We start from the raw sequence: 14,106 nt of genomic DNA on the forward strand, positions 1-14,106 counted from the left end.
AACTGGACAGTCTCTACGTAAAAGAATAAATGGACACAAATCAGATGTCAAGAATTATAACATTCATAAACCAGTCGGAGAACACTTCAATCTCTCTGGTCACGCAATCACAGACATGAAGGTCGCTATCTTAAAACAAAAAAACTTCAAATCCAGACTCCAGCGAGAAACTGCTGAATTGGAATTCATTTGCAAATTGGATACTATTAATTTAGGCTTAAATAGAGACTGGGATTTATGCAAGGTAAGTCATTATGCAAGGTAGCCTACCTGTTCCCCCCCCCCCCCCCGATGTTCTGGTTTAACTTGGATTTAAACTTGGAGAGTGGTCAGTTTGGATGAGCTATTACCAGCAGGAGAGTGAGTTTGTGTGTGTATGGGGGGGGGGGGGGGAACCTGGATTTGTGCTGGAAATGGCCCACCTTGATTATCATGCACATTGTAGGGAGAGTGGTCACTTTGGATGAGCTACTACCAGCAGGATAGTGAGTTTGTATGTGTGGTTTTTTGGGAGGGGGGTGAGGGGGTGAGAGAACCTGGATTTGTGCAGGAAATGGCCCAACTTGATTATCATGCACATTGTGTAAAGAGTTGTCACTTTGGATGGGCTATCACCAGCAGGAGAGTGAATTTGTGTGGGGGGGTGGAGGGTGAGAAAACCTGGATTTGTGCTGCAAATGGCCCAACCTGATGATCACTTTAGATAAGCTATTACCAGCAGGACAGTGGGGTGGGAGGAGGTATTGTTTCATATTCTCTGTGTGTATATAAAGTCTGCTGCAGTTTCCACGGTATGCATCCGATGAAGTGAGCTGTAGCTCACGAAAGCTCATGCTCAAATAAATTGGTTAGTCTCTAAGGTGCCACAAGTACTCCTTTTCTTGATTCCACGGTAATTCTACTGTAGGGTTGGGCAGAAACCATGAAAAGTCTTGATTTTTTGAAATTTTGTTTTTGTTCAGCAGTGGCAGGAGGCACTTGGGAAGGGGGCGGAGAGCATGGGTGGGAAGAGGCAGAGCAAGGGTGGAACGGTGGGGAAAGGGGAGAAGTAGGGGTGGGGCGTTGGGGCAGGAAGCAGGGCCTTGGAGCACCCACCCAAAAAAATGAAAGTCAGTGCCCGTGCTGATATTTGTGTGGTTTTCCTGGTTGTTGGGTTTTTTTTGCACCTTGTGGGGCCATTTATCCATTCCAAACACTGGAATTTCTTGTCTTCTCATTGTACAGTATTTGCACTATCCAGAAACCAAAACGCCATGAGAAAGCAAGGTCTATTATTTGAGCTGCATAGTGACCCCCTGGATTATTGTATGTCTATGACAAAGATCGATACAGAGCCTCGCATGAGGAGGGTTGAGAAGCATGAGAATGCTGTGATCTTTAGAGACATTGGGGTAGGTTTTCTCTGCCTGTTTTTATTAATTAATAAATACTACTCCCCAGAAATATACGTAAAACAGATAATACTGGAACCCCTAAAGAACACCGAAGCCTGAAAGCACACACCACTTTCAATCAGGAGTTCTAGAAGCCACATGTAAGATTTTAAGAGAAGTCACCGTAGAGAGAATAGCAACTGACTACTGTAACATGTTATCTACACTCTCTGTCAGTGATGCTTAACCCACAGTTCTCAACCACAGGTGCTTAGTCAGAACCCTTCTGCACCTCCTCCTTTCTTGGATAGGATGATCTGCCGTGTAACATTCCCATGACAATGCAGCTATCGCCCCAGGAACAAAATGACAAGGTAAAATAGAGGGACACATAGGCAGACAGGTTAAATATGCAGAATGACATTGACAGCAACTGGACAAGACTCGTCAGGCTATTAGCAGACTTTGGATGGCAGCTCTCTCACTCAGCTCCAATGACTCCTGTTCACTTTGCACCTTTGACTTAGCTACTTTGTTCAGGGTTCATGATTAATTTACAGCAGCCTGGGCCTCAAGCGGCAAAGTTCAAATCGGGATCCAAACTCCGCCCCGCCCCCAGGTTTGCAGCGTGTTTGGATCTAGGTGTTTGGTTTGGACTCACGTCTGTTTTCTAATAGTGTCAACAAACAGGGTCTCATTTTAAACAGGTTTTATTTTTGTGTGGCTTTCTGGGACTCTCCTCTCTAACCAAGTGGTTGTGTGGCTGCTAAAAACTGAACACCACTAATCTAAAGGCATGGTCTACACAGCAGTTTGTCTTTACATTTACCAGTTCACTGATATTTGCTTACCTTGAATGGACGAAGGGTACATCTACATGGCAGTCATGGAATGTGATTACAGCCTGAGCTGACATACCGGAGCTAGCTTTAATCTAGATCGGGGTCTCAAACACATGGCCCTCGGGCCACATGCGCCCGCGGAATTATTTCCTGCGGCCTGCCATAGACGCCAACTCCACTGGCAGCCAAGCTCCCCTTCCCCGCCCTGCCCGTGCCACATCCCTGCTCCTCCAGCTACCTCCCAGCACTTCCCACCACCAAACAGCTGTTTGGCAGCACTTAGGACTTTCCAGGAGGGAGAGGGGAGGAGCAGGGACGCGGCATGCTCAGGGGAGGAGGTGGAGAAAAGGCGGGGCCAGGGCAGGGATTTGGGGAAGGGGCTGGAATGGGGGCGTGGAAGAGTGGGAAGAGGCCTGGCCTCATGGACTAGATGAGCAGTCTGAGGTATGAAGTTCAGCATGTATGATTCTTTGCTGTGAGTAGTTGGGAAGATTGTTAGTTAAAAGTGGCAAGGTATTTTGTTTGAATAATTACTTCAAAAAGATCCTGCCATTACAGCTTTGTTGATAGACTGTTAGTGTAGAGCATCATCACTGTTACGGACCACATAAGGAATAGTTACAGGTGTTTATATTTTATTAAAACCCCTCTTCACATTACAGGTTTTAACAAGTTAATACATTGACTTTTAATAGCATACTATATTACTCTTCATTTTTGACTATACTTTTGTATCTTTGTATGAAAAGGTTTCAGTGATGCGGCCCTCTGGCCAATGTACTAGTCCTCATGTGACTCTCATGGTGATTTGAGTTTGAGATCCCTGATCTAGATTGCTTGGATCCCAGAGCAGTGAAGCTGTGGCAGCATGAAATTCAGCTTAGGCTAGGCCTCTGTGGAAGTACCCAGGTTCTGGGCTTCATTGTTCTGGTACCTGAGCTAGTGAGATTAAAGCTCTCTCAGGTACATCAACTCGAGCAGCAATCACACGCAGTGATTGCAGAACAGACGTACCCTCATGTTAGCCCAAAACAGTTTAACTATGGTCTACACAGATCAGAAGATGGGTTGTCTGCAGATCTCACCCCCTCCCGCATCTATCATCGGGTGATTTCTTAAGACAGAGGCAGAATAAGATGTAACACACAAATATTTATTATGCCACTAGTCAGTAAACTAGACAAGAACCCCCTTCAGACAATAAACAACATAAGGAAGGCACTCTGTTAACAGTCACCACCAGAGCATGAAGCTCAGAACCCTTAAACGCCCTTAACCTATGGATGTAAAACAGAGGAAAACCACAATGGGTATTACAATACCATATCCTGAAGACAGGGACACAATGACAAAAACTCAGGATACCGACAGGTAGAGTGGTGAAAATCAGGGGTGCTGGACACCAAACAGGAACTCAGGAACTGGGTATTCTTCTCCCTCTGGACAGGTCCTCTGGGCAGGTCTTCTCCCTCTTGGGCAGATCTTCTCCCTCAGGTAGGTCTTCAGTGCTTGCCCACGCAGTCTCTGCTTGACTCGTAGTCCAGTGCAAGTATGTGCTCACTAACAGTGTGTAGCAGCTGAGTGCAAGTATGTTAATAGAGACCAAGACTCCAAAGTCCAATGAGTCCCTGGTCCCTCTGGGGCTCCTGGTAGCTCGCTGAATGGTGTGGGGCACTGGCTGCCGCTCAGATGGACAGCCCTGAGTGACAGGCGTGCCCCGCACTAAATAACCTGCCCTTGCTAGGCAGATTATGGCTGTCACATGACTCTAGCTGCCCTGACCTTTCCCCTCCTTGATTTGAAAAAGGCTGAAAGGGCACTAAACCATCTGAGGAGAAGGGTATCCAAAATGGAGGCTTAGCTGTCCTTTTACAAATCCAAGATGGGCATTACATAAGACAGGTCAGAAACAGATTTCACCCAACACTAAGAGGCAGTGTGGTCTTGCAGATTGAAAACAGGAGTTGGAGTCAGGAAGTCCAGCCTCTTGTTACTGACTCGGTGAGCTTGGGTAAAGTACTTAGCAGCTCCGTGCCTCAGTTTCCCCACTTACAAAATAGGGATATTCTTCTTCTGTATGCGGTTCACTGGGGGGGAGGGAGTGAAGATTAATCAGGAGATGCTTTTACCGCGATTTAAAAGTTCTAAGTATTGCTATTAATAAACCAAAGTGAAGGGCCCGATTCAAAGTCCATTGTAAGAAAAGGGGGGGAGGGGTAAATCCCTTCCCACTGACTTCAGTGGGCTTTAGACTAGGCACTGAGTATATACAGGGAACCTGTTATTTAAAAATATCACTCCTGTCACCTCACCTGCTGCTCTCCCAGCGTGGCGCACACAGAACATCCAAGGCAGAAATCAGACAGAGGCAATCAGGCCCGGTCCTCGCCGTACTATCTGTCTAAACTGCCTACAAACTCAGCTGCCACACCGCGATAGAGGCGGGAGGGGAAAACAGAGCGCTCTCTGGCGCATTTATCCTCACAGCGCGTCCCGTGGCCACTACACAGGGTGCAGCTCTCGGCTGTCTAACCAAGCCCATGCCTCAGACAGAACTCCCTCACCTCAGGAGCCAGCAAGGGTGGGTGCAGCTAGTCAGCTGCAAACACTGGGAATAAAGACTGTGCAATTTTGAAACCTCTTTCTGCCCCTGCCTCCTTCCCTAATTCTTCCTTCTGTAGCAAATCGCTGTGTTTTGCTGTTCATAAAGCAGGGCTAGCGCTGTTTATTGTAGCTGCTTGTGCACACTGATCCGTAGTCTGCTATACGGAAAGAGGAGGAATTGTTCTGTACAGCGCTCAGAGCACATCTAGCATGAGGCTCTCCCTGCCGCCAAGCCATTTACTGAAGCTGCTTCCAGATGAAACAGAGGAAGCAAATCAAAAGGAAAAAATGAATTAAGAGGAGAGCGGATCCAACCCAGCAGCTGCTTGAACTGGTCTGATCTATGGCGACACAGCCTTTCAGATGGACTTCTCTTCATTCCTAATTTAGGAATTAACAGTTGCTGTCAGAGGTATGCAGGACTGTCACTGATGTGAGTCACTTCCATGCTCACCACACAACATACCAAGGTACGCTGGCTGGACAGAAAGTACTGGGGCTAAAGTGAATGGCCACTGCATTATTTTCTTTCTGGCTGTTGTCGTATTTTTGGTAAGCTGAGAACACCACTATTTTTAGAATGAAACCTTCCCCCAGCTGGAAAAGATGACTCCTTGCCAGCTAAGCAAGTTTCCTACTGATACCCAGAGAGATGCGAAGTTACTGCCCAAGTATGGTGGGTCTCACGGGGCTTATAAAATCTGAAAAAAAGATACAACTGGCCAAAAGCAAGAAACAGCAACATCCCGTCACCACCAAGCCATTGTCTCATCTTCGCAAAGAGCAGCACCCCCTTAATAAGGAAGTTCAGCAGCTCTGCTTTGCAATCTGCCAAGCAGATGCAGGCTTTCCTGGGAATGTTTTCCTATGGTTTTGAACCATATGGATTCAAAGCAAAACCGAGGAGCTGCAAATCTACAGATCACATGATTCCAAGAACTCAGCATCAAATTTAGTTCAAGGCTCCTGTCCTTCTCCCACTGAAGTGAGTGAAGAACATGTAAACATAAAAAACAACGATCGCTAGGGAAAAATCTGCTTAAAATTTTGCTATAAAACAAAAAAAATTTGTCAAAGTTTCAGCAGACTTTTTTTATTTTAATTTTAGCTAGATACTTTGGCTAGATACTGTTTCTGCCACCTTTTGGCTAAAAACTGTTTGCATCCAAAGATTTTCAGTTTTTTCTTTTCTGATGAAAAATTGAAATTTTTCATTTTATCAAAATTTAATTTTTCCATAAAAAAATTGACTAAAATGTTTAACCAGACACAATAACAAGGCTTAGGAACAAATAAAAAAGGCCAGTTAGAGCTAGTCATTTTTTGGTACTGAATTGATTTTTCAAATGTAGCTATTTTTTCTATTCCTGAATAATCCATGAACTGATCATGACTTTTAAGCATATGTTCTTCATACACAATCGCTTGGTGAATAGTTCAAGTAAATCCATTTCAGCCTCTGGGTTTTTTTTTTTTTTTTTTTTTACACAGAGTTTATAGTAGGTGATCATTGGATTATTCAGTGTTTAGTGTTTGAGTTGGGTGACTGGTCACTTAAGTCACATAGTATTGTTTCTGTTCCCTGATTAGACTGCTTGACCTTTATAGCTCATTTGACATGCAATGAATCACAGGTTTTCATTCATTCATTTATTTATTTATTTAGGAAGAAGCAGAAATTTAGTTTCTTGATTAAACAAATCTTGTTCAAGGGCTCAGCATTCACTTTTAGTTTGCAAGGGCAGAACATAACTTGCACAAGTATTTGCAAACAATCGGCAAAACAATGTAAATCAAATGACAGTGAGAATTCACAAGCACAGTTGTGAGTACTTTTTCCTACTAGTCACTCAGCTCTAAACCTAACACTCATTTCCATTTTTTGGTTTACCATAATCCCATTTTCTTTCCCACTATTACTTGGGTGACAACTTTTTCTCTCTCATTGCTGTTTACATCATGCAAAAATATTAGCACTCAGCCATTTATATTGTACTTTGCATGTCCATAGCGTTGTATAGACATTGATGAGTTAAGCTCACTCTTAAGAGGATTGCTGTGGATCTCTTACCTTACTGGTGTCAGGGTACAGCCATGCCTCAGCTTCTCCATCTGATTTCTGAATTCCTCTGCACCCTATGGCATGTAAAAGGCCAACCCTTCTAGAGTCAGGAAGATGCCAAATGAGGAAAAGGAAACAGTCCTGAATACATATTCCCCACCTCCCCGGCCACAATTATTATTTTCCCAGGCTCCATGTAGTTTTCCCATTGATGCAGGAGAACAGAGACTGGGGTTTCCTCCCAATCTCTTCCCTGCCTTAAGCCCCTAAAAAGAGCAACTGCACACACTGCTTCTTTCATCCCTGCCAGACAGTCCTCCTCTCACTTTCACCCAAGATCTAAATCTTCACCCCTCCCTGAAGAAGAGCTCAGTCATTTACTCCACTACACACTTACACCTCCCTGGGCTCCTTACCTTTTCAGCCTCTTCAAACCTCCTTCTCTCTGATAAGGACACCATCACTTCCCTTCTTCTCTACTTTTCAACCAGAAGAGCCCCTCCAAAGTCTTGCCTTTTCGACAGATGGATGCTCATGCACTTTTATCCCCTCCCCTTCTCTGTAGAAAACGCCACAGCAAGTCTGATCTCACTGTGTTCTCAGCGAAGGATCATCCATATATACTGTGACACGCCTCCCCAGAATGCTTTGCTCCAGACTACAATTCCTAAATTCCTGCTGGGGACTACAGCTCCCAGAATTCCCTTGTTCTGTGCTGAAATGGGACTGGGCTGGGCACTGCATGGGCTATAGCCTCCCTTAAAGTGCAATGGCCCTGATACAGTGGGTAAGTATTATTATCTCCATTTTATAGACAGTGAAACTGAGACCGAGAGGAGAAGTGACTTATCTAAAGCTTCACAGTGGGTCAGTGGCACAGTCAGGATTAGAACTCAACTCTTCCTCTGCAGAAAATATGAGGATAAGGTTCTTGTTCAGATGAATTTACAATCTAAACAGAACCTGCTTCATTACTTGTGTGAAATATGTATGCCCAAATTCTTGTTGCTCCTAATTTTTAAATTATATTCTCCACATTTTTGAACTTGTCCCCCATTAGCCGTGTGAAGCATGTTTTTATCAAGTGCAGTGAACTTTTTCATAATGGTGAAAGCTTCCATTTGTCTACCCTAAAGTCTCTTCCTCATAACCACAGCTAGTCAGAAAACTGGAAGAAAAAAATATTTGTAAACATTTTCACTGACATTTTTTCCCCCTGGTTTTAATTGAAATTTCATTTCAGTGGAAATTTTCCAGTCAGCTCTCCCCACAAACTTTGGTTCCGAATTCTGATTCTGAAAGGCAGTATAATCCTTGTTGCCCTCCACTAAATCTTTTCGAAGGACCTGATCCAACTTCCATTAAATCAATGAAAGGACTCCCTTTGGAAGCTGGATTGGAGACCAAGATATTAATGTCTCTCCTGGCATATGGTAATCCAACATGGCATATAGGATCTGATCTAAAGCCATTTGACGTCAGTGGCAGTTGTTTGTATAAATTTGGATCAGGTCCATAATGGACCAGACGGGCTCTAACCTAATCCACAGCTATAAAATAAGCATAAGAAACAAGAGATGATGTGAGTTTCTTATTTCCTTCCCTCCTCAATTATTTCAGAGTTAGAACCAGTGAAAGCGAATAGTTTTTAAATGGGGCGGGGAGGGGGATAACCCCAGGTACATGAAGGACAGAGGCGTTAAATCCATAAACCATGGCATCTAGACATCCCTTAGCTTTGCATCACTCTAACATGTTTTATTGCGGACCAGTAACCAAAAAGTGGCAAGGAAGGAAGCTATATGCAGGACGAAACACACTTCAAGTCTGATACAAGCAAACAGAATGTTTTTGTTCCTAAAGCATGTGGCTGTGACAGAGACAAAGAAATTGCTGTTTGCCTTTTTCCTCTTTTAGTGTCTCATCCACCAGAACTCTCCATTTCCTCGATAGTATAAGGAGGCTACTTGCTTTAAACCTGCTGCTTTCTTTACTCACTGAGAGAGCCTCGACATGCTCAAAGCACTGAGAAGTTTCCGATCTCATTTGCTGGTAAGATCAGTTGGATCAGTTCCCTCGATCCCTTATGGCGCAGGTTACCTGTCGAGAGTGATGTGCTACCGGGGCTCATTTCATTTATCTGTTTAGAAAGAAGAACCTTGGAAATGTTTGTTTTATTCAAGAATCTAGGGATAAATCCTGAAGTTTTTGCTCACTCTTTACTTGGGTAAAAGTCCCATGAAAATGGATGGGGCTTTTGCTTTCATAAGGATGTCAGAATTGGGCCCTTCAGAATCACAATAAAATAAAGAAATTAATTAATTTAAAAAAAATTTAGTCTCCAAGTTTGAGTCTTTCCCACCTTGAACGTGTCCAAACAAAAGCTGTCCCAATTCCATGGGCCAGGTTCTCAGTGTAAGTCAATGTAGGCCTGTTGACTTCAATAGAGCAAAACTGGTTTGTACAAGTGGGGGATCTAACCCCTAACTTGTGTCTGCTGGAGCATCTTCAAACAAGGAGAGGAAGAAAACAGCTAAACAAAACAAACCTTGCCTTTCCAAAGGGGCCTAAATTCCTTTCTGCGGTTGTTCTTCTGAAAGGGCTAAATAAACCCTCCTCTTCTCCTTTGATATGCCAGGCCTGGCTCCCAGGGATGCCAATTCCATCCACTTATGGGTTTGACACAATGGATTTTCTTTCCCTGAACTGAATCAAACCACTCTTCAGAGCTGTTTCTCAACAGATGGCAACAGAGCGTGCCCCTGAGGAATAAGCTCCCGTTAGTGCACAACTCGTGAGCCATTTCAGCAGTGTTTAGAGGACCAATTGGTTTAACTGCATTCATTTCCTGACAGGGTGAACAGACTGTATCATTCTCTTCCTTTTCTTTGGCTTTGTACCTGCAGATCTCCTCCTGGAGCTCCCATCACCACCCAGGCTGTTCTCCCTTCTTTACCCACTCTAACGTAAACTGGTATTTAAATAGTTCCTACAAGCCTCTGCACCTTAGGGATCAATACAGGTTGCCCTCAGCAATCTAAGTCTCATCACAGCCCTGCATTGCTTTTTTCATTAGCTTAGATACAGCAGGTGCTGATCACTTCCCCCCCCCCCCCCGTCACCTTTCTTAGCCCTCAGTTGAGGGAGTAGCAGCTAAGGGTGATGTCACCGTTCCATACTCATCTTCCAAAGAGACCTCCAGCAAGACCCTAAAGTAAAGAAAAAGCAGGCAAAAGATGCTTTGAGGCAATGTGTATACATCACAAAGGTGTGTAAAGGGCCCTCCAGGAGATACCAACACAATTCTCAGTTGAGTTTCATTTTGGGAGTGAAACTCCTTGCCCCCAAGTGGTTCAAACATTAGATCTTGTCGCAGCATGCAGGCATAAGTTGTGTGCTCCACTAAAACCAAGAGACACAGATTGATTTGTGCCCGTGACCAGGTGACTGTGATAGGGTGACCAGATGTCCCGATTTTATAGGGACAGTCCCGATATTTGAGGCTTTTTCTTATATAGTCATCTATTACCTCCCACCCCCTGCCCTGATTTTTAAACACTTGCTCTCTGGTCATCCTAACTGTGCACCATGCTGAGATAGGGCTCACTGACCTCTGTGCCAGGATAAGTGTATGTGGGGAGTAAGCCATTTACTCTGAGTAATTCGACCAGCCCTAGTTGTGATTGACAAGAGAGGAATGAGGAGACAGGAGTGGAAAAGCTGTGTGCAGTAACCTTTCCCTTTGTCAGAAATGTCAGACCAATTCCTAAGAGCTCACTTTAAAATGAAATCTACATCTTTCCTTTGACATCTTTCCCACCTCCCCAGCATTGCCAAAAGAGACATATCCTCCCTGACGGGGGAAGGGGGGAAGGGGAGGGAAAAAAAAGTTCAAACCATCACAGAGGACATGCTGTCATAAATATAAAGGAAGGGGTAACCACCTTTCTGTATACAGTGCTATAAAATCCCTCCTGGCCAGAGGCAAAACCCTTTCACCTGTAAAGGGTTAAGAAGCTAAGATAACCTAGCTGGCACCTGACCCAAAATGACCAATGAGAGGACAACATACTTTCAAATGTGGAGTGGTGAGGGGGGACAAAGGGTTGGTCTGTCTGTGTGATGCTTTTGCCAGGAACAGATCAGGAATGCAGACTTAAAACTCCTGTTAAGTTAGTAAGTAATCAAGCTAGAAATGCGTTAGATTTCCTTTTGTTTAATGGCTGGTAAAATAAGCTGTGCTGGATGGAATGTATATTCCTCGTTTTGTGTCTTTTTGTAACTTAAGGTTTTGCCTAGAGGGATTCGCTATGTTTTGAATCGGATTACCCTGTAAGGTATTTACCATCCTGATTTTACAGAGGTGATTTTTTTACCTTTTCTTTAATTAAAATTCTTCTTGTAAGAACCTGATTGATTTTTCATTGTTCTTAAGATCCAAGGGTTTTGGTCTGTGTCCACCTGTACCAATTGGTGAGGATTCTTATCAAGCCTTCCCCAGGAAAGGGGGTGTGGGGCTTGGGGGGATATTTTGGGGGAAGGCGTCTCCAAGTGGGCTCTTTCCCTGTTCTTTGTTTAAAACGCTTGGTGGCGACAGCATACGGTTCAAGGACAAGGCAAAGTTTGTACCTTGGGGAAGTTTTTAACCTAAGCTGGTAAGAATAAGCTTAGGGGGTCTTTCATGCAGGTCCCAACATCTGTACCCTAGAGTTCAGAGTGGGGAAGGAACCTTGACACACGCCCACAAAAAATTGATTAGTGAGCATTGAGGTTGCTCACTCTGGCAAGACCCAGAAAGTTGAAGGATTTTTTTCCCTTGCTGAAAGTCAGCAGTACAGTTTAACATAAAAACATCAGATTCATCTCACTGGCTATGTGTTTACGGTCTCTCTTTTCCCCTCCTTTGCTTTACTCTGTCACATTAGATTATGGAATCCTCTCTTTCTGCACCGGAAAGATGGCATGGCTCTTCTAATTGATGCTAAGTGGCAATGCACATCATAAAGGAGATTGTTTAAACCTATTTGGCTGTAAGATATTATTATTCCAGAGGCACCTAGAGGCCAGAATCAAGATTGGAACCCAGTTGCACTAGGTGTGATATAAACTCATAATGAAAGCTAGACCTTGCCCCAAAGAGCTTACAATTGATGGCTACGTCTACACCACCCACCACTTTCAGCAGTGTGCAGGATCCGTGTGGCTGCCGTGATTGCATCCACACTGAGGTGTGTAGCTACACGTGCCAGTGAAAGGCTCTGGCAGTGAGGACGCAGCAGGGAAAGGCTTCTGCAGCTCCCCTCCGCCAGAGCCTTTCCCCGCAGAGGAGGAGTCTTTCCCTGCAGCAGGGAAGGGCTCCCGTAGTGGGGAGGTAGAGGGACACTACACTGCTCAAAGTAGCGGTGTGGACAGGGAGGCACAATCTGGGCGAGTAGAGAGCGTGTGGGGTATGTACTCGCATACATACCCACCCCCTTCAGATGTGTGTTTACCCACCTACACAGTGCCTTGCCACTCCACTGCTCTTGATCCTGATGCTAGCAGGGCTACGTGGGCACGTACGCGGCATGCCATGAAAGCAGCGAGTGATGTGGACATAGCCTGAATAGACAAGACAGACAAAGGCTGGGAGGGGAAACAGCCACAGAGAAGAGAAGTGACTTGTCCAAGGTCACAGAGCGGGTCAGTGGCAGAGCCAGAAGGAGAAATCCGGTCTCTGGAGTCCCAGTCCAGTGTCCCCTCCCCCCAAAAAATATTTGTTTACCATTTAGGGACCAATTTTTTTAAGAAGACAGAGAGCAAGTTCTACACGTGAAAAATTCATAGATATTATCACCGTTCATTTTATGTGTAATTCAGTTGACAGGCGCATGCCCTCTGCCTAAGCTTCTGCTCATATTTTCATTAATAGAACAAAATTCCAGGGATTGACACCAGCTCCCCCTGCATTAATGAATACCTAGGCACAGGGGAACAATCCCAACCCCCTTACCTGAGCAATCCTAAAACCCAGCTACACGTCGGTGTTAATATGGCTCAGGCAAAAGCCTAAACCATAGGTGCTGGAACTAGGAGTACTCGGGGTGCTACCGCACCCCCATCTTGAAGTGGATTCCATTATATACAGGGTTGACAGTTTAGTACAATGGCTCCCAGCACCCCCACTGTACAAATCGTTGCAGCAGCCCTGGCCTGAGCAAACAGGAGGACTTTACACTGTGCCGTGCTTATGAACAAACTCCAGCTCTGCCAAGGCAATGGGGGAAATCCCCTGGGAAAGCACTATCACCAGGCCCTGGCCATTAATCTAGGGCTTGTCAGCTGATCGGAGCATCAGAGGCTGTGGGTGGGGAGAGGGACCACAGCTCAGGCAGCTAGGAACTAAACTATGCCAGTCTCAACGTGTGAAGTCAACACGTTTTTGAAAGGACTGTTCAACCTTGCCAAGCATGCAGGCTGCCACGCTAAGTGCTCGCTAAAACTCCCAGGTAGTCTGCAGGGAGAGCCAGACCATCATGAGCTGGAGGGCTCCAGGAGGCGGAAATTTCTGCATTTGTAGAGAAAAGGATGCAATTACCCCATTAACTCCTTGGAGGGCAATTGTATCTGCAGCCTCTGGGGGTATTTGATTCACCAGTAAAATCCCAAGGGAAAGGCACATCTCTCCAATGGAGCCAACCAGCCCTGTCAAGCTCTGCAGTTTGTTCCCCAAACCAATCAGCATCATCTCTTGTTTTATTTGGATTCAGCTTAGTCCTGCTTGCTGTCATCCAGAGCCTAATTCAGCCAGACAGTGAAAAAGTGAAGACATTGCACCACCTCTGGGCTCCAATTTGAAAAACATGTCTCTCAGTTTACATGCCTATAGTACACTAGGCCCTGATTCAGCAACGCACGTGCTTAAAGGTAAGCACGTGCTTAAATGTTTTGCTGCACAGGGATCAACTTAAGCAGGTGCTTATGTGCTTTGATGAATCGAAGCCTTACCAATGCAGGATCTTAAACAAGTTTATTCTTACATTTCTTTTAGCAACCCCTTTTCAGTTCTCCTTTAAAAGAACTGCACCTTGATAAACCCACAGATGCCTGGAACTACAAGACAATAGGTCCACTCTATAGCATCTAGTCACACAACAGGGCACAGCTCAGCATTGTTGAAGCTGTTACCCAGAGCTGAGCGTCTTGAAGAGCAGGTGGGCAGCTACTGGAAAACTTTGAAAAACAA

This window comes from Caretta caretta, chromosome 8 (assembly GCF_965140235.1).
Source record: "Caretta caretta isolate rCarCar2 chromosome 8, rCarCar1.hap1, whole genome shotgun sequence".
In the NCBI taxonomy this organism is placed as follows: domain Eukaryota; kingdom Metazoa; phylum Chordata; order Testudines; family Cheloniidae; genus Caretta; species Caretta caretta.